The 25,140-nt window shown below is 44.3% G+C and overlaps 1 pseudogene; it reads left to right on the top strand.

Moving 5' to 3' along the window:
- LOC108710192 overlaps positions 1–25,140 on the top strand; it is a 76,814-nt pseudogene that overhangs the window by 10,403 nt on the left and 41,271 nt on the right.

Genomic DNA, 25,140 nt, shown 5'->3' with positions numbered 1-25,140 from the left:
GAGAGAGAAGTAGCAAATGGACTTGGGTTGTAGATAACAGATGCGGTTCCGTGAGCCAAACCTTGTTTAATGCAGCAGTTTAGTCTTTCTTCATTGGCCCCGAGAGGATTGGCGGGCCCCACGCCAGCACACTGTTAGCTAAACCAACCCTTTTCGGCTTAATCTTATTCACCTACCCGATTTTCTAATGTGGCAATTGTTAGGCAAGCGTCTGGCTCTTTTCATTGTTAGCCATGCATTTTTTTTTTTTGTCTCATAGTGCAGCTCGCTTTTGTACCAGTGAGATAGGAAGCAGGCCCTGAAATCCACCACCTTAGAAAGCAAGGGATTTTCACTTTGCAACAAAGGACTCCCAGCCTTGACTTCAGAGATTGGCTAATCCCGTCCGCTCTGATAATGTAATTAAGGATGCCTAAGTCTTTCATATTGCAACAGGTTCGTGTGAAAGGGAGAATTTGGCACTCTGGAGACTCGGCCGCTAAATGAGAGTCTCATTAGAATTCTCTGACATGAAGCTAATTGGGAAAGGCCTTTAATTCCCGCATATTCCTTTTTGACAGTTTATTGCTCTGCATTGATGGTCTTTCAGCATTGCTGCACTCAATAACTTTAAAACTATTCCCGTAACAATTATATTCTAACCTAAATGGGAGTAAAACCCATAAAATGCTGCTTAGTGATAGAAAATGCAATTCTAAGCGACTTTCCAATATACCTTTGTTAATGGTTTTAAAGTTGTGTGCAAAGGTAACGGCTATTGAGTGCAGTACCTGAAACAGTGTAGGAAAAGCCAGCTGATTAATGGAGAACTAACTGATTTAAGGTGGCCATACACGGGCCGATAAAAGCTGCCGACAGACCTAGTCGGCAGCTTATTGGCCCGTGTATGGGGTCCTCCGACGGGCTTCCCCGATCGATATCTGGCCGAAAACTGGGCAGATATCGGACGGGACTAAAAATCCCGTTGGATAGCGCCTGCATCTGTTGGTTGACCGCCCGTTACCCATCGCTAGGATCCGATCGTTGGGCCCTAGGCCCCACGATCGGATCAGCCCGATATTGCCCACCTCAAGGTGGGCATATCGGGTAGAGATCCACTCGTTTGGCGACATCGCCAAATGAGCGGATCTCTCTGTGTATGGCCACATAGTAGAGATACTCTACATAGTAGAGAAGTCAGAACCAGCAGTGCACATAGAGACCAGCAGATGCTGCTTGCCATAATGTGTCTGAAGACAATGGGGACCTTAGTTTGGAAAGGTACCAAACCTTAGTAAGTTGGTAGTGTGTTTGGTACAATTTAACCATCTGTTTATCCCATCCAGGGTGGCAGATGCGCAGAGCCGGGCCACGCTGGCCAGGCACCCTAGGCAATCCGGCCAGTCGCGGCACTGGCTTAGCGTGCGCATGCGCGAATGGCACTGATTAGAGTTCATGCGCATGCATACAAGTGAAAAAATGCTAAAATGCCACCGATAGTCGGGCAGAGAAGGGAACCGGACTAGAGGTAGGTGACATAGGTGGTACGTGCCTGGCGCCCCCCCAGCTTTGCGCCCTAGGCACGTGCCTACTCTGCCTACCCCTAGTTCCGGCCCTGCAGATGCGTTTGTGCTGGATGCTCCTTAACAATATGGCAGATCTTACCCATGTGTATAAATACAAATCTACAGAGAAGGAATGTTCTGGGCACACAATAAGCTACAACCTCATACTGTACTGTCTAAGGGAAACAATATGGCAGCTCCTACCCATATGTATAAATACAAATTTACAGAGAAGGAATGTTCAGGGCACACAATAAGCTATACCCTCCTACTGTACTGTCTAAGGGCAATGGCACACAGTTGTGTTGCCCACTATTTTTTTTAAGACGCAGCTGCGGGAAACAAATCTCCCAAAAATACCTCTCCATAATGCTCGGGAGGCAACTTTGGGCAATTTAGCGATCAGTTGGACATACCGCCAGCGATTTCAGTTACAGGCAATGGAGAGGCATTTTCAGGAGATATGTTGCCCACAGCTGCGTCTACTGCCCTAAGGGAAATGATATGGCAGCTGCGTCCCATATGTATAAATACAAATATACAGAAAAGGAATGTTCTGTGCACACAATAAGCTATACTCTATATATATTGTAGAAACAATATTGCTGCAGTAGTGCAACACATGATGTGTTTCTAGCAGTATTAATTGATATTAAAAACACAATGTAATTAAAGGTTTTTTTCTTTTTAGCTGCTTTCCTTGCTTTTTGAAGATTTTTTCAAGAAATTTAACTATGAGATGAAAAAGATTGCGGACCAAGTCGTCCCCAAGCAGAGGGCAGCGCAGTTTGATGTGGTAATTGTTTAGTCATTTAAAGGGGGACTGTATTTAATGTTGAAATATAGATTGTATTGATAATAATGGTTCTTTAAAGCATTTTAGCATGTTCTAGGATGGCTAATCCTAAACAACTTTACAAATGGACTTAATTTTTTCTTTTTTCTAGTTTTCAATCATTTGCCTTCTTCTTCTGACTCTTTCCAGCTTTCAAATGGGGGTGACTGACCCTATCTAACATAGTAAGTTAGGTTTAAAAAAGACACACGTCCATCAAGTTCAACCTTTTAGCTAGTTTAACCTGTCTAACTGCTAGTTGATCCAGAGGAAGGCAAAAAAAAAAACCATTTGAAGCCTCTCCAATTTGCCTCAGAGGGGAAAAAAATCCTTCCTGACTCCAAAATGGCAGTCGGACCAGTCCCTGGATCAACTTGAACTATGAGCTATCTTCCATAACCCTGTATTCCCTCACGGAGCGGAACTGTCATATTCCAATGTCTAATGTCAAAGCCATCCAACCCCTTCTTAAAGCTATCTAAAAAAACATATACTCTGTAAGGCTGCAAACTTATTGTTATTGCTACTTTTTTTTATTACTCCTCTTTCTATTCAGGCCTCTCCTATTCATATTCCAGTCTCTTATTCATGTCAATGCATGGTTGCTAGGGTAACTTAGACTGTAGCAACTGGATTGCTGAAATGCTGCAAACTGGAGAGCTGCTAAATAACTCAAAAAACACATATACAAAATGAAAGCCAATTGCAAATTGTCTCAGAATATCACTACATCATACTCAATGTTAATTATAATGTAGTGATGAGTGAAACTTTTGCCAGGTTTCTCCACACAAAAAATGGCCATAGACTCCAATGATTGAAAGAAATTTATCGCCCATTGACTTCAATGCATTTGGCAACATTTTCGGCAAAGCGAAAAGGGTCAGATTCACTCATTGCTATTTAAAGGTGAACACCCCCTTTAAAAGGGAAATCCACTCATTGCAACTGGAGATTCAAAATGGACTGCCAAAATGTGACGCAAGTGCTTATCGTACATAGCTCCTTGGGCATGATGTCCAGAATTACTTCTCCGTTTGAAAAAAAACAAGAAAAGGAAACGGCCCTGATCTTTGCAGCCGTCCCCGTGGGGAATGCTATGCCCTTCTGACACTCCTGAAGCAGAGGTGAGCAAGTCATATATTGGGTGTAGTAGTAGTTGCAGACAGTAGGTATAAAGCTAGCCATACACAGTGAGATCCACTCATTTGGCGAGGTCGACTGATTTGGTCACTCACAGGGCCAAATCAGACATGGGCCAACAAACAGGCCAATGTTAAACCTCTGAAGAAGGACTGCATTGATGCGATGAGGCAGTCCTCATTTGACTGGTTTACAAAACCTATAAAATTGATTTGGTAAGCCATCTCAAGGACCCCATACATGGGCTAATAAGCTGCCCATATGAAAAGGCAGATTCTGCATCTTTTGTCTCCCATGGGGCATGAATCCCACCTACTGGTCAAGACATGTTATTGCAGCTGAAAGCAACCAAATGCCAGCCTTAAGCTGGCCATAGACGCAACAATCTGTGGGAGACTTTCACTAGCTTTGTCTATCGTACGACTGCTGTCAGGGGCAGAACATCGGCTGATCTGTTTTTTAACTACTTTATTTGGTCGGAATGGTAAGACTTTGATCTGAATGGTAAGTGACAGGTCGGGAGATGGGAAAGTCCGATCGTACTATGATTCGTACGATCCGATCTTTGCATCTATGGCCAGCTTATATATAGTTAGTTAGCCAAAAGTGTAATATATATAGGCTGGAGTGAACAGATGTCTAATAAAACAACCAGAATCCAACTTCCTGCTTTTCAGCTCTATAACTGAGTTAGTCAGCGACTAGAAGGAGGGCCACATGGTACATCTCTGTTCAGTGAGTTTGCAATTGATCCTCAGCATTCAGCTCAGATTCAAAAGCAACAGATATGACCCATGTGGCCCCCCTCAAGTCTCTGGTTACTGCCTGGTAGCCAGGGTAACCAGTCAGTGTAAACCAAGAGAGCTGAAAAGCAGGAAGTAGTGTTCTGACTGACATGTTATACATCAAATCACTCTAGCCTTTATACATTACATTTGTGCCTAGCTAACTATATTAGAAACATTTTTTTAATTGCACAGGCTATCTATTTACCTAGTTTTTATTTTTACACTGAACATTTCCTTTAACACTATAATGGGACAGGATTCCCATCTACTGGTCAACACTTGGCTTTGCAACTTTAAACAGCAAAATGGTAGCATTACTCCTAGAGAGACTGGTAAACAGTGTTCCCAATCAATTGCTCGGGCGCAGGTGTTGCCTACCAACCCCTTGGATCTTGCTCCCAGTGGCCTCAAAGCATGGGGCTTCATTTTGAATTACTGGCTTGAAGGCAAGTGTTGGCTGCAAAAAAACAGATGTACTAAAGAATTTAGGCTGCCAGTCCACTTAGGGGCTAACAAATCCAGAACTTATGTGGTACCCCCATGAACACGTTTCATGCTTGCTATATTCAGGAGTTTCTTTTTGCTGCTAATTCTAACACTAAAATACCATTCCTGGCCGCACTTTGGGTCCCCTGGGGCTTTGTGTCTGAATCATGTCTGTGTGGCTACTGTGCTGTGCAGTTGTTAATAGATTCACAGAGAAACTTTGCACACTGCTCTTTTTGTCACAGGACTATGGTTTAGTGAAGAATCTGGCACTGATGACTCCCATTACGACTGATACGGAAGATGACCCTATTATCAAACTTGCTAATCTTGGGATAGAGGATGTGAACCTGCTTTGTGGAGCGGAACTGTCATATTCCAATGTCTTTCAGGTTTTCCTTAATGCTGCCTTAATTTAAACCAAGTTTTCAAATGTACTCACTTTAATGATATACATATCCTTATAAGCATATACCTTGTCAGCAAGCTACAGTATCTTATCTTAATGTAAAATAGCAATCTGCAGGCTGAATTATACAAGTCAGAGAACACTGAGTATCACTCATGTATCCAGGGCTGGTCCTATCACATGTGGGGCCCAATTGGGACCATGTTGGCGGGGCCCCTAGACAAAGTGTTGCTGGCTACTGACACACCAAGTATTTAGGAAAATAAGGGCATACAGGCACAAAATAGAAAGGAAAGGGGCAGACAAGGTAACATAATAGGGGCACACAGGGTAAGAGAGAGAGGGAGGAAATAGGAGAGTGGACTGGGCCAATTAGTTTGGGGCTGGGCCGATTCAGCTTGGGAGCAGGCTTGGTTGGATTGGGGGCAGGCAGGGCCTATCAAGGTTGGAGGAAAGCTGGGCCTATGAGAGTTGGGGGCAGGCTAGACCTATGGATTTGGGGATGGGCTGGACTCTCAAAGTTGGGGGCAGGCCAGGCAGCATCATGTGCTGAGGGAAATATTATCTGTGCTGCCCTGTGGTGCGGGGCCCCCCAGAGGTGCGGGGCCCAATTGGGCCCAATTGGTCCAATTGGCCTAAGGCCGGCCCTGCATGTATCATAAGGGAAAACGTACCCCCTACTGTACATTATATAATGAATAAAGTACCCCCAGTTGTAAAATATAAGGATATTATAAGTCATTCCGGCGTTCCATGACCATGAGTCTGAGTGCTCTTATACAGGTCATGGAACTCCAAGGTTACTTAATATTTATTCCGACAAGGGGTACTTTATTTATTATAATACACAAGTTTTATTGAGTTTTGACAAAAATTACATCACTAAGCTCCGTTTATAACTGATGACATCCATTTATACGGATATAATTTACAGGATAGTCATGGCTTTTTTTGTATTATAAGGATATTAGAAGTCAATGAGTTCTGTGACCATACAAAGGCACATAAATATGTAAGGGATTTCTCAAAGCTGCAACGGAAGTTGCTTCAAGGCTTAACCTTCCCCCAACTGTATCTGTAAAATGACTATAATTAAAAACATCATAAAAATAGGATACATTACCAGCTGTAAAAACACACAATAATACAGCTAGGAAATCAGAATGACCTAATTGGCTGCCATAACGACCCTTGTGATCTCATATTCTAAAGCTGATAGCAAAAGGTCAGATTGCTCACAGAAAGAAGCTCACGAGCCCTCTATACTTGCTCGTGTTCCCGTTGCTGGGATTCCCCAGCAGGGGGTGGCATTTAAAACCTGTGGCATTTAAAACTTGTGGCAGAAAGCAAATTGCCATAACTGTGATCAGAGTTAATTAGGAGTCAAGCCATTAAGTTATATCATGAGAGAAAATGTTGTTAACTAAGAGTTCGGCAGAGGCTAAAGAAAGGGCTAATGAGACAATAGCTTTTTAATTTAAATATCTTCTATGAAGTCAGCTGTGCTTTATGCTCATGTACTTAATGTCTAATGTAGAACCACACAGCAGGGTGGTGTGAATCACACATTGGGAATGATGTAGGGAGAATAGAATTCTATGATCTGTTTTTTTAAATATTTTTTTCAGTTCTTTCTCCCCCCCACATCACCCTAAATTACTGGAATGCATTGAAATGCATGGTACACTTCAGCAGTGTAGGTGCCTGTGGCAAAATAGGCTTTTGAAGGCCAATTATTTAGTTCAACATATGACCTTATAGATGTTGTTGAACTGAACAACCATACCTGCTATCCCACAGCCACAGTCTCTTCCCAGAGACTATTATTCCACTGCTACTATAGGCACTATCACTCCCTACTATACCTGCTATGCCACAGTCCCTTCCCAGAGAATATTATCCCCACTGCTTCTATAGGCACCATCTCTTCTTTCTATACCAGCTATCTCACAGCCACAGTCCCTTCCTAGGGGCAAATTCACTAAAGCGTAAATTCGCCAGCGTGACGTCATTTCGTTACTTCGCCGATTTACTAACGTGCGCTGGCGTAAATTCGTTAGAGAAGTGGACCTACTCTAGCGCTACTTTGCACCCTTACGCCAGGCGACGTTGCGATATGGCGAAGGGACTACACTAATTCACTAACTTGCGCATTTTACTGAACGTTACCTCTTGCGCCAGACTTGCCTTCGCCACCTCAGACCAGGCGATAGAGTAGATAGGGATTGGTTCAAAAAAAGTTGAAATTTTTTCTAAGTCCCAAAAAACGCTGGCGTCTTTTCAGTTTTAGGCTGAAAAAGATCGTAAATTTTTTTGGGGATACCCTCCTTTCCCCCTACATTTCCTAACATATGGCACCTAAACTATACAGTGGGTACATGTATAGGGCAATGTAACAAATCTATTTTATCTTATGAAGCTTTCCCAGGCTTGTGTAGTGTAATGTATTGTTGCTACATTTACGTCCATTGTACTTTAACTTGGCGCCGTATGCAAATTAGGCATCGCTAGCGTAACTTCGCTTTGCTTGACAAATTAACGCTAGCGCAACTTAGCAACCGTTCGCCTCCCTGAGCACAACTTCGGATTTTAGCGAATTAGCGGCGCCCTGGCGGAACTTCGCCTGGCGAAATGCGGCAAAGTGTGGCAGCACATTTTCGCAGCTTAGTGAATTTGCCCCCTAGAGACTGTTATCCCCACTGCTACTATAGGCACCATCTCTCCCTACTATACCTGCTATCCCACAGCCACAGTCCCTTCCCAGAGACTATTATCCCACTGCTACTATAGGCACGATGTCTACTTACTATACCTGCTATCCCACAGTCCCTTCACATAGACTATTATCCTCACTGTTTCTATAGGCACTATCTCTCCCTACCATACCTGCTATCCCACAGCCACAGTCCCTTCCCAGTGGCTGTTATCCCCACTGCTATTTTTATCATGCCTACAACTAATATTAGTGCTTATGTACCGTCTGCAGAATGAAAAGTACATTTATGATTTATTTTTAAGCTTTCCTAAACTTTTACCTTTTCAGGAATATTCCTACTTACAACTATCGTAAATTGGATTTCTTATTATATTGTTAAATTTACCCCATAATATGTAGTTCTGGTATTCTTAAACACCCCCCCCCTCAAATTCAATAACTTGCTAATTATTATTCTCTGTGTTAACCATACCTCACAACTGTCCCTTTTTCGGAGGGACAGTCCCTCTTTTGACAGCTCAACCGGCAGTCCCTCATTTGTACTGTAAAGTCCCTCTTTTCTCTGCACTGAATAGCCAGAAAAAGAAACAAAGTTTCTCACTTAATTGGCTTTTAGCAGAGAGCCCAGAATAGCTAACAGGTGCAAATAAGATACTTTGTAACGATTTTGAGACACAAAAACACAGTTTAGATAAGGAGAAATATTTTCAAACTTTCATAACCTGCCAAATTTTGTAAAACAAACACGGTAATTAGGAGGTGTGGCCACAGAAAGGGGTGTGGTCAAAAAATTGCTGCGCTACATGCGGGAAAAATTTTTTTGTCCCTCTTTTTACTTCCAAAATGTTGGGAGGTATGTGTTAACCAATTCAAGGTTCCATCCTTGATGTCATCTGAGACCATCAGAAGCCGGTGAACACCTTTCGGTTAATGTGAAGTGCCGGCTACATCAATGAATTTGTTTCTATTTCCACCAACATCGCCGACCGCTGCATGTACATCTCCTCTAATGTGGGCAGACTGGGCAGGTAACTATTAACTTCCCCTTTCTTTTGAGCAGGATTTTCATTATCTGCTTGTTAGTAAGCCAATAATGGAGCAATTAATTGGTCTAATGAAATAAAAAGAAGTAACCGTTCAACAAAGCAAGTCAAGACATGTGTGCTGGGAGGCGTGCACACTTCACAGGGAACGGCACGAGTACCTTCAGCTTGTTGCTCCTTCCAAGGCCACTTGAGCTGCTAAATCCCGCATGCCATCCTTTGTCACCGCGTTTCCTCTTGGAGGTGACTGCGAGGGAGTTGCTTAGCTCTGCTGGGAGAGATGGCTTTAATTGACTGCAGAGCTGTCCTTCTGCTTTGTACCATTCCATATCAGGGTTTTGTCTCGTTCTTTTGACTCTCTGGGCTCGGTTGTGTGGTTATTTGCATGCCTGAAATTTCAATTCTTCCTATTGCACCAATTAAAAATAAATAAACAATGATATGTATCTCTGTTAAAGAGCAATGATACCCAAAATCATTGGGGGGAGGGGGTGGCAATCGGGCGTCCCCAGTGATTCTAATGCTTCTCTTCTGTAACTTCCAACGTCAGCAGTGCACCACCATCTTTCTTCATTTTCCAATGATACCTTGTGCCAGTTCATAGTATTTACCCTTGATCCCACCTGTTGAGGACCAGTATAGTCTAAATAATGATTTTACTATAGTGCACATGTTCCAGCCCAGGCTGCACAAAGAAATCATGGGAAATAGTATGGGAGTAACACTGTGCTATTTTCAACTAAGTGGCCTGTGCTCCTCAACTGAAAAATGCACTGGCCCCGGTTCCAGGTTTAGCGAGTAGATTCACTGGGATTGCCTAATTTAGAAATTAAAACAACATCATAAAAATCATGACAGAATCCCTTTAAAGTAATGAAAATATCAAGTTGTGTTGCCCTGCACCGGTTAAACTGATCTGTTTGCTTCAGAAACACTACTATAGTTCATATAAACAAGCAGCTGTGTAGCAATGGCGGAAATTGAAAAAGGCTATATGGCACATGTTAATAGTGGATTACAGATAACACCATAATGTTCTACAGAGCTTAATTGCTGTTTAAACTGAGCCCTTTCTCCTTTGAATGGCTGCCCCCATTACTACACTGCAGCATATTTATATAAACAATAGTAGTATTTCTAAGGCAAACACAACAGTTTTACCAGTGCAAGGCAACACTGCATTATATTTGTAATACTTTAAAACACTTTTTCATTTTCTGATGTTACTGATCTTGTAAAGGTAAATCCTATTTTTAAAGAAACTGAATTCACCCTTATGCCAAGATTGGGGGACACAGGCTCTATGGGGATGAAAAGCCTGTTGCTTGGAGAAAGGACAAAGAATGGTCGATTAAAGCAGGTTTAAGAAGGGACACATGGAACACATTAGGTATCCGCATTTCAGGTGGAAGTTGTAGACGAACCGCTACAGGATTAATAAGTTCAATTATGGGGAAAGGACCGATGAACTTGGGACCCAATTTAGCTGAAGGAACCTTGAGATGGATGTTCCTAGTGGAAAGCCATACTTTGTCCCCAATAGCATATGGGGGAGGAGGAATCTGCCTTTTGTCGGCAAAAGTCTTTTGAGAAATAGAATTCTTCTCTAGATTGGTTTTAGTAGCTTGCCAAATTGCAGACATATGAGCCATTTGATCATTGGCTGCAGGTACATTGGAGAGAAGAAAGTCTTGTGGGAAAGCCAAAGGATGCTGACCATATACACAAAAAAAAAGGGATCTCTTGGAAGAAGCATGCAGAGAGCTATTGTGAGCAAATTCTGCCCAAGGTCAGCCCAATCATCCTGACACAACGAAATATGGCATCTTAAGAATTGTTCTAGTGCTTGATTGACACGTTCAGAGGCACCGTTGGACTGAGGGTGATACGCAGATGAAAACTGTAGAGAGATGTTGAGGGACTTGCATAAGGATCTCCAAAACTTCGAAACAAATTGTGAGCCTCTGTCGGAAACAATTTCAGCGGGAAAACCATGGAGACGAAAAATATGTTGAATGAATAATTTTGAGAGTTCAACAGCAGAAGGTAATTTGCGGAGAGGAATGAAATGGGCCATTTTACTGAATCTGTCGATTACAACCCAGATGACCGTGTAACCACGGGATGATGGAAGCTCCACAATAAAGTCCATGGCCAGATGTGTCCAAGGTCGAGCGGGAATAGGCAGAGGTAGTAATAACCCCACAGGAGAGGAATGACTGGACTTCGAAGCGGCACACACAGAACAGGAAGATACAAAGTCTTTGACATCTCTTCGTAGAGGAGGCCACCAAACCAGACGAGACAATAATTCAGTCGTTTTCTTGATTCCGGGATGACCGGCTTGTTTAGAACTGTGGGACTGACGAAGAATTGTCTGGCGAAGATCCAGGGGTACAAAGGCCACACCCAATGGTGTATCGGGCGGTGCAGAGGATTGTGCCGACAGGATCTGTGATGCCATGGAAGGAAATAAAGCAGCCACAATCTTTGCTGGAGGAACGATGGGATCATCGTCTAGTAAAGTCTTCCGGGAAAAAACTTCTAGACAAGGCGTCAGCTTTTTTATTTCTGGAACCGGGACGGAAAGTAATGAAGAAATTAAAACGAGAGAAGAAAAGGGCCCACCGAACCTGTCTGGGATTGAGACGTTTAAGAGCTTGAATATATTCTAAGTTCTTATGATCTGTGAATATCGTCACAGGAATCGTTGAGCCTTCCAAAAGATGTCTCCATTCTTCAAGTGCTAATTTTACTGCCAAAAGTTCTCTGTTGCCCACATCGTAATTTCGTTCAGGCGGGGAGAATTTTTTTGAAAAGAAGGCACACGGATGGAGCTTCCCATCACTGAGTTGCCTTTGGGAAAGTACTGCCCCAGCTCCTATATCGGAGGCGTCCACTTCAATGAAGAAAGGAAGCTGGGGGTCGGGATGTTTCAGAACAGGAGCAGAAGAGAAGGATCTTTTCAGAGACTCAAATGCTTCCTTGGCTTGTGAAGACCAGCAGTCGGGTTTCCCACCTTTGCGGATAAGAGCCAAAATAGGGGAAATTCTGGAAGAGAAGCCTTTGATGAACTGCCTATAATAATTGGCAAAGCCGATGAACCGCTGTATGGATTTGGTGCTAGTAGGAAGCGGCCACTCTTGAATGGCGGCAATCTTGACCGGATCCATTTCAAAGCCCATAGAAGAAATTATATAACCAAGGAACGGGATTTTGGAGGTTTCAAATGAACATTTCTCCAGCTTGGCATAAAGTGTGTTTTTTCTTAGGCGAGAGAGAACCTCCCGAACATGGACTCTGTGCTCAGCCAGATCTTTGGAGAAGATGAGTATATCATCTAAATAGACGACCACATAAACACCAAGCAAATCCCTAAAAATGTCATTAACAAACTCCTGGAAGACCGCGGGCGCGTTGCAGAGCCCGAACGGCATGACAAGATACTCATAGTGACCGTCTCGGGTATTAAAAGCGGTCTTCCATTCGTCGCCCTCTCGGATCCTGATCAGATTGTATGCACCTCTGAGATCCAGCTTGGTGAAAATACGTGCTCCTTTGAGTTGGTCGAAGAGCTCAGTAATAAGAGGTAGCGGGTACCGATTCTTTGAAGTGATTTTATTGAGACCCCGATAATCGATACAAGGTCGAAGAGTGCCGTCTTTCTTCTCTACAAAGAAGAATCCAGCTCCGGCTGGGGAGGAAGAAGAACGAATGAAACCGCGTTGCAGGTTCTCTTGGATGTAGTCCTTCATGGCTCTAGTTTCCGATGGAGACAGAGGGTAGGTACGGCCACGAGGAGGCATGGTGTGTCGGATTTTCAAATAAGATGAATATTAACTATAAGAATATTCAGGTTTATTAATGATAAAGTATGATTATTTTACTCAATAGAATACATATTCATGATTGATATTATGCATATTTGATAAATCATATAGTGTTGAGTAATGAATGTTATATTTTGTTTTATATAAATTAGTGTTTAGTTGGTAAGAAACTTCTGTTCTGAAAAGGATGTTTAACATAGGTGTATAACCTTTGTGCTTAAAGCAAATTTCAAAGGTTGTATAATCCTTGGTGTCTGTGTGAATAAAATGAGAACACCTTGAAGGATTTTACAAACTATCCACAGTATAGAGCACACCTGTTTGAGAGGGTAATAATTAATTAAAGACAAACCAATCTTGAATGGCTAGTGTATTCACAAGTATATTGTATGTGTACTGAAGGTATTAAGGAATCATAAAGTATTGTTTCAGTCTCAGACAATGTCAACAATAATGTGTAACATCAAATTAAGAAAGGTCAAAGGCTATTATGTATTTTTTAGATATTTTTAGGTCACGATATTTGAGGCAAAAGTGCCATCTACAGGTAGTGTAGGACATCACGCCCAGGGGTAAATGATTGACATTTTACAAAATATTTAGATTAGATGGTGATAGTTTAACTTTTTGGAGACTACCCTTCAATTCCAATTGGTTAATTGATTAATCCCAGGGGTTGAGTTTTAGACAGAAAGGAGGGATAAATTAGGAGACACTGGGATATTAAAGAAAAAAGAAGAAACTAAAAAAGGAAGGAGGATAAGAAAAGGAGGGCTGACTGAAGAAGAAAAACTCTACATCTAAAAGAAAGAGAAGGAAAGAAATCTGAAACTACTTGGAGACTCTCAACTATAAGAAGACTCATTCTTCAACTAAAAAGAAAAGAACCAGTGGGTTTTAAAGATCCAGAAAGTGAGATCAGGGTGACATCACAAGCCAGTGAAAACTCTACATCTGGTAAATATAAATTTTTGTTATACTTTTTCTCGATTAAGTTGTATGCTTGGATATTTATTATTCCTATGTGTATTATAGTCATACCCTAAACATTGACTTTCCCAGAATTGCAAACTGGGAATAATCTGTTTAATTTGGGTCCATTTTATTTTTCAATAATATATATATATATGATATTCAAGTTAACGATTTAATGGGGAAATAGGAAAATTTAAGGACAGAATTCCTTAGCAAATCAGAATCAGTCACATATTCCTCCTTTGATTCCAATACCTTATTATTAATAAGAGTGTATATTGTCTTGTGGATGCTCGCCATATTAATGATTTTGGTCTTATCAATTAATATCTGTTGATAAATTTTATCTTGTGTTTATATCAAGAAGTATTTGGTGGATTTTAAAAGAAGTGACAATTTGATTTGTTATTATTATATATAAATAAATTAATTATTTTGTTAAATAGTTGTCCTGATTTTTCACCCTTTGTACCAATTGATTGGGAAAGCTCGATATCGAATTCAGAGTTGGCCATATATTATTTAAGACTCCTCCTGTTTATTACTTATAAGGAGCCTTAAATTCTTTTAAATAATTTTATATAATTTCATTAAATATTCGCACAAATAGCCCGACAGGTGCCAGGGAGAAGGTCAATGGGGCAATCATAGGGCCGGTGAGGGGGAAGGGTTTCGGCAGATCTTTTAGAAAACACATCACAAAAGTCTTGGTATGCTGGAGGAAGAGAGTGAGGATTTATTGAAACAGAGGATAATTTCTGTACTGTATTAGAATTTAAGCAGTTCTGCTGGCAAAAATGGCTCCAATGGGAAATCTGGCTTTCAACCCAATTGATGGTCGGATTGTGGAGCTGAAGCCAGGGCAACCCCAGGACTATAGGTGTGGAAGGACAGTTAATAATGAGAAAGGAAAGTCTCTCAACATGCATGGCTCCAACAGTAACAGAAAGTTCTTGTGTGGCATGAGAGATGAACGCTGTGGAGAGTGGTCTGTCGTCAATTGCCAGGACTCGAAGAGGGGTTGTCAAGGACAGGAGAGGGATGCTGTGAAGGTTGGCGAAGGAGTGATCAAGGAAGTTCCCAGCAGCTCCAGAATCCAGAAAAGCTCGGGTCGAGATTCTCTTGGACGAGACTTGAAGCTGCACAGGAAGCAAAAATCGATGAGGAGTTTGATGGGGAGAAGGAACAATTCCGCCCAGGTGAGTCTCCCCAAACTTACCTAGGCGCGGAAGTTTCCCTGCTTCACTGGACAATTAAAGGCGAAATGGGCCTTGCCTCCACAATATAGGCACAAACCGGCTGTGCATCTGCGCATCTTCTCCTCTTCGGATAAACGGGCTCCGCCAATTTGCATGGGCTCGTCCGTGGAGGTAGACGGAACCGGGGCAGGAATACCAGGAAGCAGCAGTCTCTGTAATCGTGGGGCCAACTGTCAGGCTTACCGGTATTATCCAGACGTAGAAGGAGCTGGAGCTGAAGATATTGAACCCACAAGCGCCTCACACAACCGCTACCCACCTGGAGTGGAACAGGGAGCAGGGTTGTGGAGAGTAGCCAATGAGACGATCAAGCGAAGTACAAAGGGATTAAGCAGAGTCGTGGTCAGGAGGTCCGAGGTCAAAGGCAGGCAGCGAGGTTCGTAAACGATGAGACAGGCCGAAGAGTTGAGGCAGGCAGAAGTAATTGTAGTCCAGGTACAGGCAAGGGTCAACAACAGGAATTCAATAGTATAAAGACGCTAGGGTTTCAGTCAAAATAACCTAATAACCAGGCAATGCATCACAGTCCGGATTTGGTTTAAGTACTGATACTTTGGCGCCAAACCGGCGTCATTGCGCTGACGTCGCGGAACTGACGCCAGCACGTCCATCACTGGCGTTTCCGCTTACGTCCTTGCGCCCGCGACCGTCGCCGACACCTTCGCGTCCGCGACCGTCGCCGGCGTCCCGCGTCACACGCCGGCGCGCATTAACGCACCCGCGCCTGCGCCGGACAGGACGCATGCGTAGATTCTCACATTGCCCCCCATCAAGGAGCGGCCTCAGGACGCGACAACCAGAAGGCTTACCAGGGTAAGTTCCATGGAATTTTTCCAGCAACTCCGGAGCGTGGATGTTAGACGCTGGTTCCCAAGAATTCTCTTCCGGACCGTAACCCTTCCACCTCACCAGGTACTGAAGACGCTTGCCTCTTAATCTGGAATCCAGGATCTCCTCAACCTCAAATTCTTCTTGCCCATCGACCACCACAGGAAGCGGAGGAGGAGCCGAACGGCCCAGGAAACCGGAACGTTGAGGCCGGTTTCAGAAGTGCAGCATGAAACACAGGATGGATGTGCCAGGATGCTGGAAGCTTAAGCTGAAAAGCCACAGGATTGACTTGACGAATAATAGGAAAGGGACCCAAGAAACGTTGACCCAACTTCCTACTGGGACAAGAAAGCTTACGGTTAACAGTTGATAACCAAACACAGTCACCCACCTTGAACTCTGGGTCACCTCTCCGCCTCCGATCGGCATAAATCTTGAAATTTTGTTGAGCCTTCTTCATGTTTTCTTGAAGTTTTTGAAAATTATTGGATAGAAAAGTTAATCGGTCCTTGACAGCAGGAACTAAAATATCAGAAACAATGGCAGAGGGAAAAGTTACTGGATGAAGACCATAGTTTGCAAAGAAAGGGGACTGATTGATTGAAGAATGGTGGGAATTATTATAAGCAAATCCTGCAAGAGGAAGAAGATTCACCCAATCGTCTTGGAGGTACGAAGAATAACATCTCAGATATTGCTCGAGAGTTTGGTTAGTTTGCTCAGTCTGGCCATTGGACTGAGGGTGAAAGGCAGAGGAAAGGGATACTGAAATCTTGAGTGCTCCACACAACGATTTCCAAAACTGTGATCCGACACCACCTCATCTGGAAGACCATGGAGCCTTACCACTTCTTTAATGAAAGTATCAGCGGTCTCAGAAGCAGAAGGAAGTTTTGGTAAAGACTTAAAATGAGCCATCTTGGTTAAACGGTCAACAAAAACAGCAATGGTGGAACAATCACAGGACAATGGTAAATCAGAAATAAAGTCCAAAGAAACTGATCCCCATGGACGGGAAGGCACTGGCAGAGGTTGAAGAAGACCAATAGGCCTAGAATGAGAGTCCTTGGATCTAGAGCAAACTTCACATGATGCAACAAATTTAAAACAGTCTTTAGCCATCCCAGGCCACCAAAATAATCTCTTAGCCAAGATAATGGTTTTCTTGATACCTGGATGACCCGCCAATTTGGAATCATGAATATTCTTAAGGACCTCTAAACGCATCTGTTCTGGAACAAAAATTTTACCTTGATGAAGAAGAAGACCGTCCTTGGAAACTAATGATGGTACAGAGATATTTATGGAAGCGTCTTTAATTCCATCTACCAGGGTAGACTGTAACAGGAGGAAGTTGTTAGAGTTTAAAATCGTCTCAGGAGCCAAAGGAACCTCGTCTTCAGAAGAGAACATTCGGGATAAAGCATCTGCTTTAACATTCTTAGACCCAGGTCGGTATGTAAGATGAAAATTAAATCTCATGAAAAATAAAGCCCACCTTGCTTGTCTAGGTCTCAGCCTCTTAGCCGAACGTAAATACTCCAGATTCCTATGATCAGTAAAGATTAGAATCGGATTTTTAGACCCTTCAAGGAGATACCTCCACTCTTCAAGTGCCAGCTTGATGGTGAGTAATTCACGGTCAGCTACATCATAATTGCATTCACTCTTGGCCAATTTACGAGAAAAAAAAGCAACAGGATGAAGATCCTCTTGAAACCCAGTTCTCTGCGACAACACAGCACCCACCGCAAGTTCTGATGCGTCTACCTCCAGAATAAAAGGAAGGGAGACATCCGGATGGTGAAGAATTGGGCCCGAAGTGAAGAGTGACTTCAGTTTCTCAAAAGCCTGCTGAGCCTGTGTGGACCAAACAAACTTTTGATTATTGCGAGTCAACTCAGTGATTGGGAGGATAACTTGGGAAAAATTCTTTATAAATTTTCTATAGAAATTTGCAAAGCCAATAAAACGTTGAACGGCCTTTTTAGAAGACGGAATTGGCCAGTTAAGAATTGCAGAAATCTTCCTGGAGTCCATCTGGATACCCTGAGGAGAAATGAAGAAACCCAAAAAGTCCACAGATGATTGTTCAAACACACATTTCTCGATCTTAGCATACAGCTGATGAGTGCGCAGACGAGCCAGGACCCCCTTTAAGTGTAATCTGTGTTCTTCCAACGAATTCGAAAAAACAAGAATATCATCTAAATAAATGATGACAAATATATCAAGGAAGTCTCTGAAAACATCATTAACAAAATGCTGAAACGTTGCAGGAGCGTTGCAGAGACCGAAAGGCATGACCAGATATTCAAAATGCCCGTAACGAGTACGAAAGACCGTCTTCCATTCATCACCCTCTCTTATTCTGACCAGATTGTAAGCGCCCCGGAGATCCAGTTTAGAAAAGATCTTAGCCTCCGCCAAACGTTGAAATAGTTCAGGAATGAGAGGAAGTGGGTAACGATTTTTGACTGTGATTTTGTTCAAATCCCGATAGTCTATGCACGGCCTTAATGAATGATCCTTCTTCTCAACAAAGAAAATCCCGGCTCCTGCTGGAGAAGAAGATTGTCTAATGAACCCTTTAGCCAAATTCTCATCTAAATAAGAGCGAAGTTCCACAAGTTCAGACTCGGATAAAGGATAAACTCGTCCAAAAGGAATCTGGGCCCCAGGAAGAAGATTAATAGGGCAATCATAAATACGATGAGGAGGTAACTTGTCAGCCCCTCTTTTATTGAAAACGTCCGAAAATTCCCAATAAACCTGAGGAAGAAGTTCATGGATTTCAGAGGCAGGTGATAAAGAACAGACTCCTTTTGAAGAGGAAATACATCGAGAGGAACAAAAATTCGAAAGAAACTTTACTTCACCGGTAGCCCAGTTGATAGATGGGTTGTGTTTCTGCAACCAGGGTAATCCCAGGATAACGGGGAATAAAGGAGAAGAGACCACATCAAAGTTCATGACTTCAGCATGCCTTTTATTCAGCAAAACAAAAAGAGAGACAGTCTCTTGCACCACAGGACCTGAGGTAATCAGAGAACCATCAGCCACACGGAGAGCTACGGGATTCTTCTTGGTCTGGAGCGGTATCTGGAATTGTAGTGCTACTTTATTGTCCAGAAAACACCCACTGGCCCCAGAGTCAAGGATTGCTTGGAGATCTACCTGTTGGTCTCCCCACTGCAAAGACAAAGAAACTGTCAGGAGAGGCACAGGAACATGGCAGGAGGTAAAGTCTTTTTCGAGCAACTTCTTACCCGTTGGGCGGATCGGACAACCCCGAAGCAAATGGCCTGCTTGTCCACAGTAAAGGCAGAGGTTCAGTCTGTGGCGCCTGATACGCTCCTCAGGAGTTAAAGCAGATCTAATGGCACCGATCTGCATGGGCTCTGGGGCTGTACTGAAGACGGGTGGAGGCATAGCTGGAGGAAAGGTGGAAGGCATTCGGACCGGAGGAGGAGCAGATGGTAACATCCAAGTTTGAGGTGGAAGGCCCGCTTTCTCCGCCCTTTCTTCCTCTCTACGTTCCCTGAGCCTCTGATCAAGTTGGATAGAAAGGAGGATGAGGTCCTCCAAACTGTCAGGGATGCCAGTACGGGCTAACTCATTCTTCAGTTCGGATGAAAGCCCAAAGCGATACTGATTTTTTAGTGCTGCAGGGTTCCATTCAGTATCATCCGCCCATTGCCGGAACTCCAGTGTGTAGTCTTCCGCAGGGCGGACCCCTTGCTTCAGGGCACGCAAGGCAGACTCGGCGGTAGTGGTTCGGTGAGGATCATCAAAAATGACCGCCATTGCGTCAAAGAATGAATCCACTGTGGCCAACACGGGACTGTGGCGATCCATGAGACGAAAGGCCCAAGTCTGTGGTTCTCCCGTAAGGAAAGAAATAATAACCCCAACCCGGGTTTGCTCAGTAGGGTAAGTGTGGGGTTTTAGTGAGAACAGCAGCTTACAGTTGCTCCTGAAATTCCGGAACATTTTTCGGTCACCGGCAAACTTCTCAGGAAACGCTACTTTTTGCTCAGAGATTTCGGAGGTGATGACCTGGACCTTTGTTGGAGCAGGAGGAGTGGCAGCAGACATGGAAGGGAGTACAGCTGGCGGATGAGCTCTGATATGCTCTTGTAGCTGAGCATAGCCACTTTGCAGCTCCTGGACCGCTTGCGTGAGCGACGACAGCTGCTGGGTTAGGACAGCAAACGGAGAAGCCCCTTCAGCTGGATCCATCTGGCCTGGTTATACTGTCAGGCTTACCGGTATTATCCAGACGTAGAAGGAGCTGGAGCTGAAGATATTGAACCCACAAGCGCCTCACACAACCGCTACCCACCTGGAGTGGAACAGGGAGCAGGGTTGTGGAGAGTAGCCAATGAGACGATCAAGCGAAGTACAAAGGGATTAAGCAGAGTCGTGGTCAGGAGGTCCGAGGTCAAAGGCAGGCAGCGAGGTTCGTAAACGATGAGACAGGCCGAAGAGTCGAGGCAGGCAGAAGTAATCGTAGTCCAGGTACAGGCATGGGTCAACAACAGGAATTCAATAGTATAAAGACGCTAGGGTTTCAGTCAAAATAACCTAATAACCAGGCAATGCATCACAGTCCGGATTTGGTTTAAGTACTGATACTTTGGCGCCAAACCGGCGTCATTGCGCTGACGTCGCGGAACTGACGCCAGCAACGTCCATCACTGGCGTTTCCGCGTACGTCCTTGCGCCCGCGACCGTCACCGGCGTCCCGCGTCACACGCCGGCGCGCATTAACGCGCCCGCGCCCGCGCTGCGCCGGACAGGACGCATGCGTAGATTCTCACAGCCAACTGTGGCTGGAATATCTTGCTTCTCTCCCTGTCGGATTGGTGTTCCCGCATCCGAGTATCGATCTTAATGGCCAGAGCGATGAGATCTTCCAACAGCTCCGGGATATTGCGGGAGACCAAATCATCTTTGAGACGAATGGAGAGCCCCTGGTAAAAAGCCGCATGATAAGAGTCATTGTTCCAGTTTGTTTCGGCTGCTATGGTACGGAAGTCAATCGCATATTCACTGACAGAACGACTCCCTTGGCGAATTTGCAGCAGGCGGGAAGAGGCAGTGGTAACTCGGCCTGGAGCATCAAAGATGGTCCGAAAAGACTGGAGAAAGGAGTTACAGTCCTGAATGAGCGGAGAATTCTTCTCCCGTAAGGGCGATGCCCATTCCAATGCTTTCCCTTGAAGACGGGAGATGACGAACCCCACTTTAGCTCGCTCAGATACATATAGTGAAGGCTGAAGTTCAAATTGTATCAGGCACTGATTAATGAAACCCCGACAAGCCTGGGGGTCTCCGCTGTAGAGAGGTGGAGCAGGAACCTTAGGCTCAGGATTGGAAGCAGGTAAAGGCACAGCAAGTGGAGCAGCCACAGCAGCGGACACTGGAGGATTGATCGACAGTTTGTCCAAAATGAGTCTGCTGGGCCTCGTAAGACTCCATGCGAGAAGCCAGCCCACGAAAAGCTCTTCCGAAGTCGGGTAGGGTTTGAGCTTCCTCGGAAGGGTCCATGGCCTGTGAATACTGTCAGGCCCGAAGGCTCAGTTTGGAGTCACGGACCAAGGAGGAAGCTAGCAGGTTACACACCAAAGTTCGCGGTACAGGAAGGGATCAAGAGAAAGAGTAGTCAGCCAGGCAGGAGATCAGTTCAGGCAGCAGGTAGTCGAAAACAGGAACAGGCAGAGGTCAAATAACAAGAATCCAAACACGATAATAGCACCGAGGAACACAATGAATTAGAACCTATTCACGGGCAAAGGCAGAGAGTCACAAATGGACTTTTAAACAATTCTTTGGCGCCAAAACTTGCGCAGTGACATCATGCGTTGCATGCTGACGCTACGTTTTGGCGCTGGCGTCTTCGCGCTGGCGTCTTGCCGCAGATCCGACGCGTCCAGGCAAGGCGCCGAAGACGAAGACCCACGTGGCCCGCCCTGGGCGCCGCCATCTTGGACAGGACGCCGGCGAGGGAGGACTCGCTGGACCATGCTCCTCACAGTAATATCCCAAGGTCCAGACGAGGCGCCGAAGAGGAAGACCCACGTGGCCTGCCCTGGGCGCCGCCATCTTGGACAGGACGCCGGCGAGGGAGGACGCGCTGGACCACGCTGCTCACAGTAATATCCCAAAGTTACCTCATGGAATTTTTACAGCTACCACCAAGGAGGTTCTTCGTGTCAAGGCTCCCAACAGGAGAACCCAGATGTTCAACCTTTCAAAGGGTTCTACATGCTCTGTCCGATTCCGGGGTCGTGTGAGAGTCCCTCCTGAAGAGACGGTCGCAAATTCTACTCAAACCTATTTATAGTACCCAAGAAGGACGGATCCTTTCATCCTAGACTTAAAAGCCCTCAACGACCATGTCAGAAAAAACACTTCAAGATGGAATCCATTCAGTACTAATGTCACTGGAAAGGGAGGAGTTCATGGCAGTGATAGACATGAAGGATGCGTACATGCATGTACCCATACACCCCAACAATCATTGCTTCCTGCGCTTTTCAGTAGAAGGAGAATAATTGCAATACGTGGCACTTCCCTTCGGGCTATCTTCCGCGCTAAGGGTATTCACAAAGGTCAAGGCCGTGGCCCTGGAGGAACTACGATTGTAGGAGGTGGGGGTCATTTCATATCTGGATGATCTCCTTGTCAAGGCCCCTTCTCTGTCTCTGGCCACGACCCATCTCCAGACAATGGTGAAAACACTATCTCATCTGGGCTGGCTGGCAAATTAATTTCCAGACGTCAAAACTTGTTACATCCCAGAGTACTTAGGACTGGTCCTAGATACTTCAGAGAGAAAAGCCTTCCTTCCACAGGACAAGATTACCTCAATTCACAGTCATTTAATGGCTCTTCAGAGAGTTCTGGGGACAATCCTCCTTTCCCGCGACTCCCTATGCGCAACTACCCACCAGACCATTGCAGAGGTTGATATTGCAACACCAGAGGCGGAATCGTGCAAATCTTGACCGCAGGTTTCTGTTATCAGAACCGGTTCGAGCATCACTCTCTTTGTGGCTTCACACAACGACGCTTCAGTCAGGGAAGCCATTCCCCAGGCACAGGTGGACAGTCGTCACAGACGGTGGACACAGGAGGAGCAGCGACTCCCCATCAATATCCTGGAACTCCAAACGATCGACTACTCGCTACTCCACTGGTCAGATATTTTAAGAGGTCTGCAGGTAAGAATATAGTCAGACAATGTCAGAGAGAAAAGACCTTTTATCACATGGACCGATAGGTCATTCGAGTTCACCATGACTGGGTTTAACAGCATGGCACTGGAAGCCTTAATTCTAACTAGATCAGGAGTGCTACAGGAGGCAATACCGACGTTGCTAAGAGCTAGAAAACCTGTTTCTGCACGTATCTATCACAGGGTATGGAAGACATTCATATCCTGGTGCAAATCCAATTCCAGAGATCTGCAATTCTGGGACGAAGGTAACCTCCTCTTGTTCCTTCAGGAGGGCTCTGAAGGCTCTGAAGCCAAATGTAAAGATTTTCCTTCAGGGAGCTTTTAGGGGGGCCCTAGTCCCCAATAGCTTTTTATAACATGTGGGGGGGTTACCTTTTTTAACGCTGATGTCTGTGTGGTCTTTTAACTGTGATGTGAAGTGGGCTTGGGGGCCGGGATGGGCGGGGCCCCAAAAATTTTGTTGTACAGGACCCTGTGATTTCTAACAGTGGTCCTGCCCTCATGGGTAGCTGTGGGACATCCCCATGGTGCCTGTGTCCCCCAATCTAGGCAAGAGAAAAAAAAATTTGTACTTACCGTTAAATCCTTTTCTCTTGAAAATTCAGTTAAATTCAGTTACGTTTTTATATCATTATGTAACAAGATTTTATCAGCAGGCCAAGGTGGCCTTGGGGAGGGGCTCCTCCTCTTCACATGGGTTTTAACTAAGGTTGCCACCTTTTCTGAAAAAAAAATACCGGCCTTCCTATATATTTATCTTTTTTCCCTATTAATAACATTGGGATCAACCATCATTTTTACCGGCCAGGTGGCAACCCTAGTTTTAAGGTAGGGCTATTCATTCCTTCTTTGGACAGAAAACTGAGGATTGAGAAAGTAGGCAGGAGATTAAGCCCAGAGCAGGAGGAGGAGGAGAAGCCACTAAAGGAAAACTATATCCCCAAAATGAATACTTAAGCAACAGATAGTTTATATCAAATTGAGTGGCATATGAAAGAATCTTACCAAACTGGAATATATATTTAAGTAAAAACTACCCTTTTACATCTCTTGTCTTAAACCTCCATTTTGTGATGGGCAGTGTGCTGCCTCAGAGATTACCTGACCAGAAATACTGGGGCTCTAACTGTAACAGGAAGAAGTGTGAACGCAAAAGACAGAAATCTGTCTGTTAATTGGCTCATGTAACCCATGTATGGTTTATTTGGTGTGTTTGTGTGCACAGTGAATCGTACAATCCCAGGGAGTGACCCTTATTTTTTAAAATGGCAATTTTCTATTTATGATTACCCAACGGCACATACTACTAAAAAAGTATATTATTATGAAAATCGTTTAGTTATATATCTTTTTATAGAGACCTACATTGTTTGGGGGTATAGTTTTCCTTTAACCTTTTAGTGTCCTTTTTCCAAGCAACAGGATCTTCATCCCATGGTGCCTGTGTCCCCAAATATAGGTCAAGAGAAAAGAATTTAACGGTAAGTACAAAAATCTATTTTTTTTCCAACATGAGCTCATTATACTGTGTAGGTCTAGAGCTGTGCCTTGACTATTGGTTTAATCAAGAATATTTATGATGCATGATTTTCTGCTCCAGACCACTATCACTTTCTATCTTCCTGGTTCTGCTAAGTTGCTGTTTGGGGTCTTGGCACACGGGCAGATTTGGGGAAAATCTCCTCTTCTTCATGGCAACTACATCTTTCTTTTCCGAAGTCGCCCTGTAATTGCCGCACGAGGAAACTTTGGCAGGGGAAGGCAAATCGGGGAGATTAGTTGCCGCGAAGAAGAGGAGATTTGTCGCCTTGCGTTGAATCTCCCCGAATCTGCCTGTGTGGCCAGACCCTTAAAGAGGAGTAGGCAGCAAAGCAACTTATCAGTCTAACAATAAGCCGTCTGTATAATGAGGCGCTCCTTATCTGAAAAGGCTTCAGGGAAGGGAGGGGTTTGTTTCTACAGAGATCTTTATCTTCATTATGGGCGAGGGGGGGAAGAGAAAGGGAGGTAGTTTAGGGGAAAACAAAACATTTTT

The sequence above is a fragment of the Xenopus laevis genome, chromosome 3L (genome assembly GCF_017654675.1).
Source record: "Xenopus laevis strain J_2021 chromosome 3L, Xenopus_laevis_v10.1, whole genome shotgun sequence".
Classification (NCBI taxonomy): domain Eukaryota; kingdom Metazoa; phylum Chordata; class Amphibia; order Anura; family Pipidae; genus Xenopus; species Xenopus laevis.
This window is presented reverse-complemented; position numbering and strand designations above follow the sequence as displayed.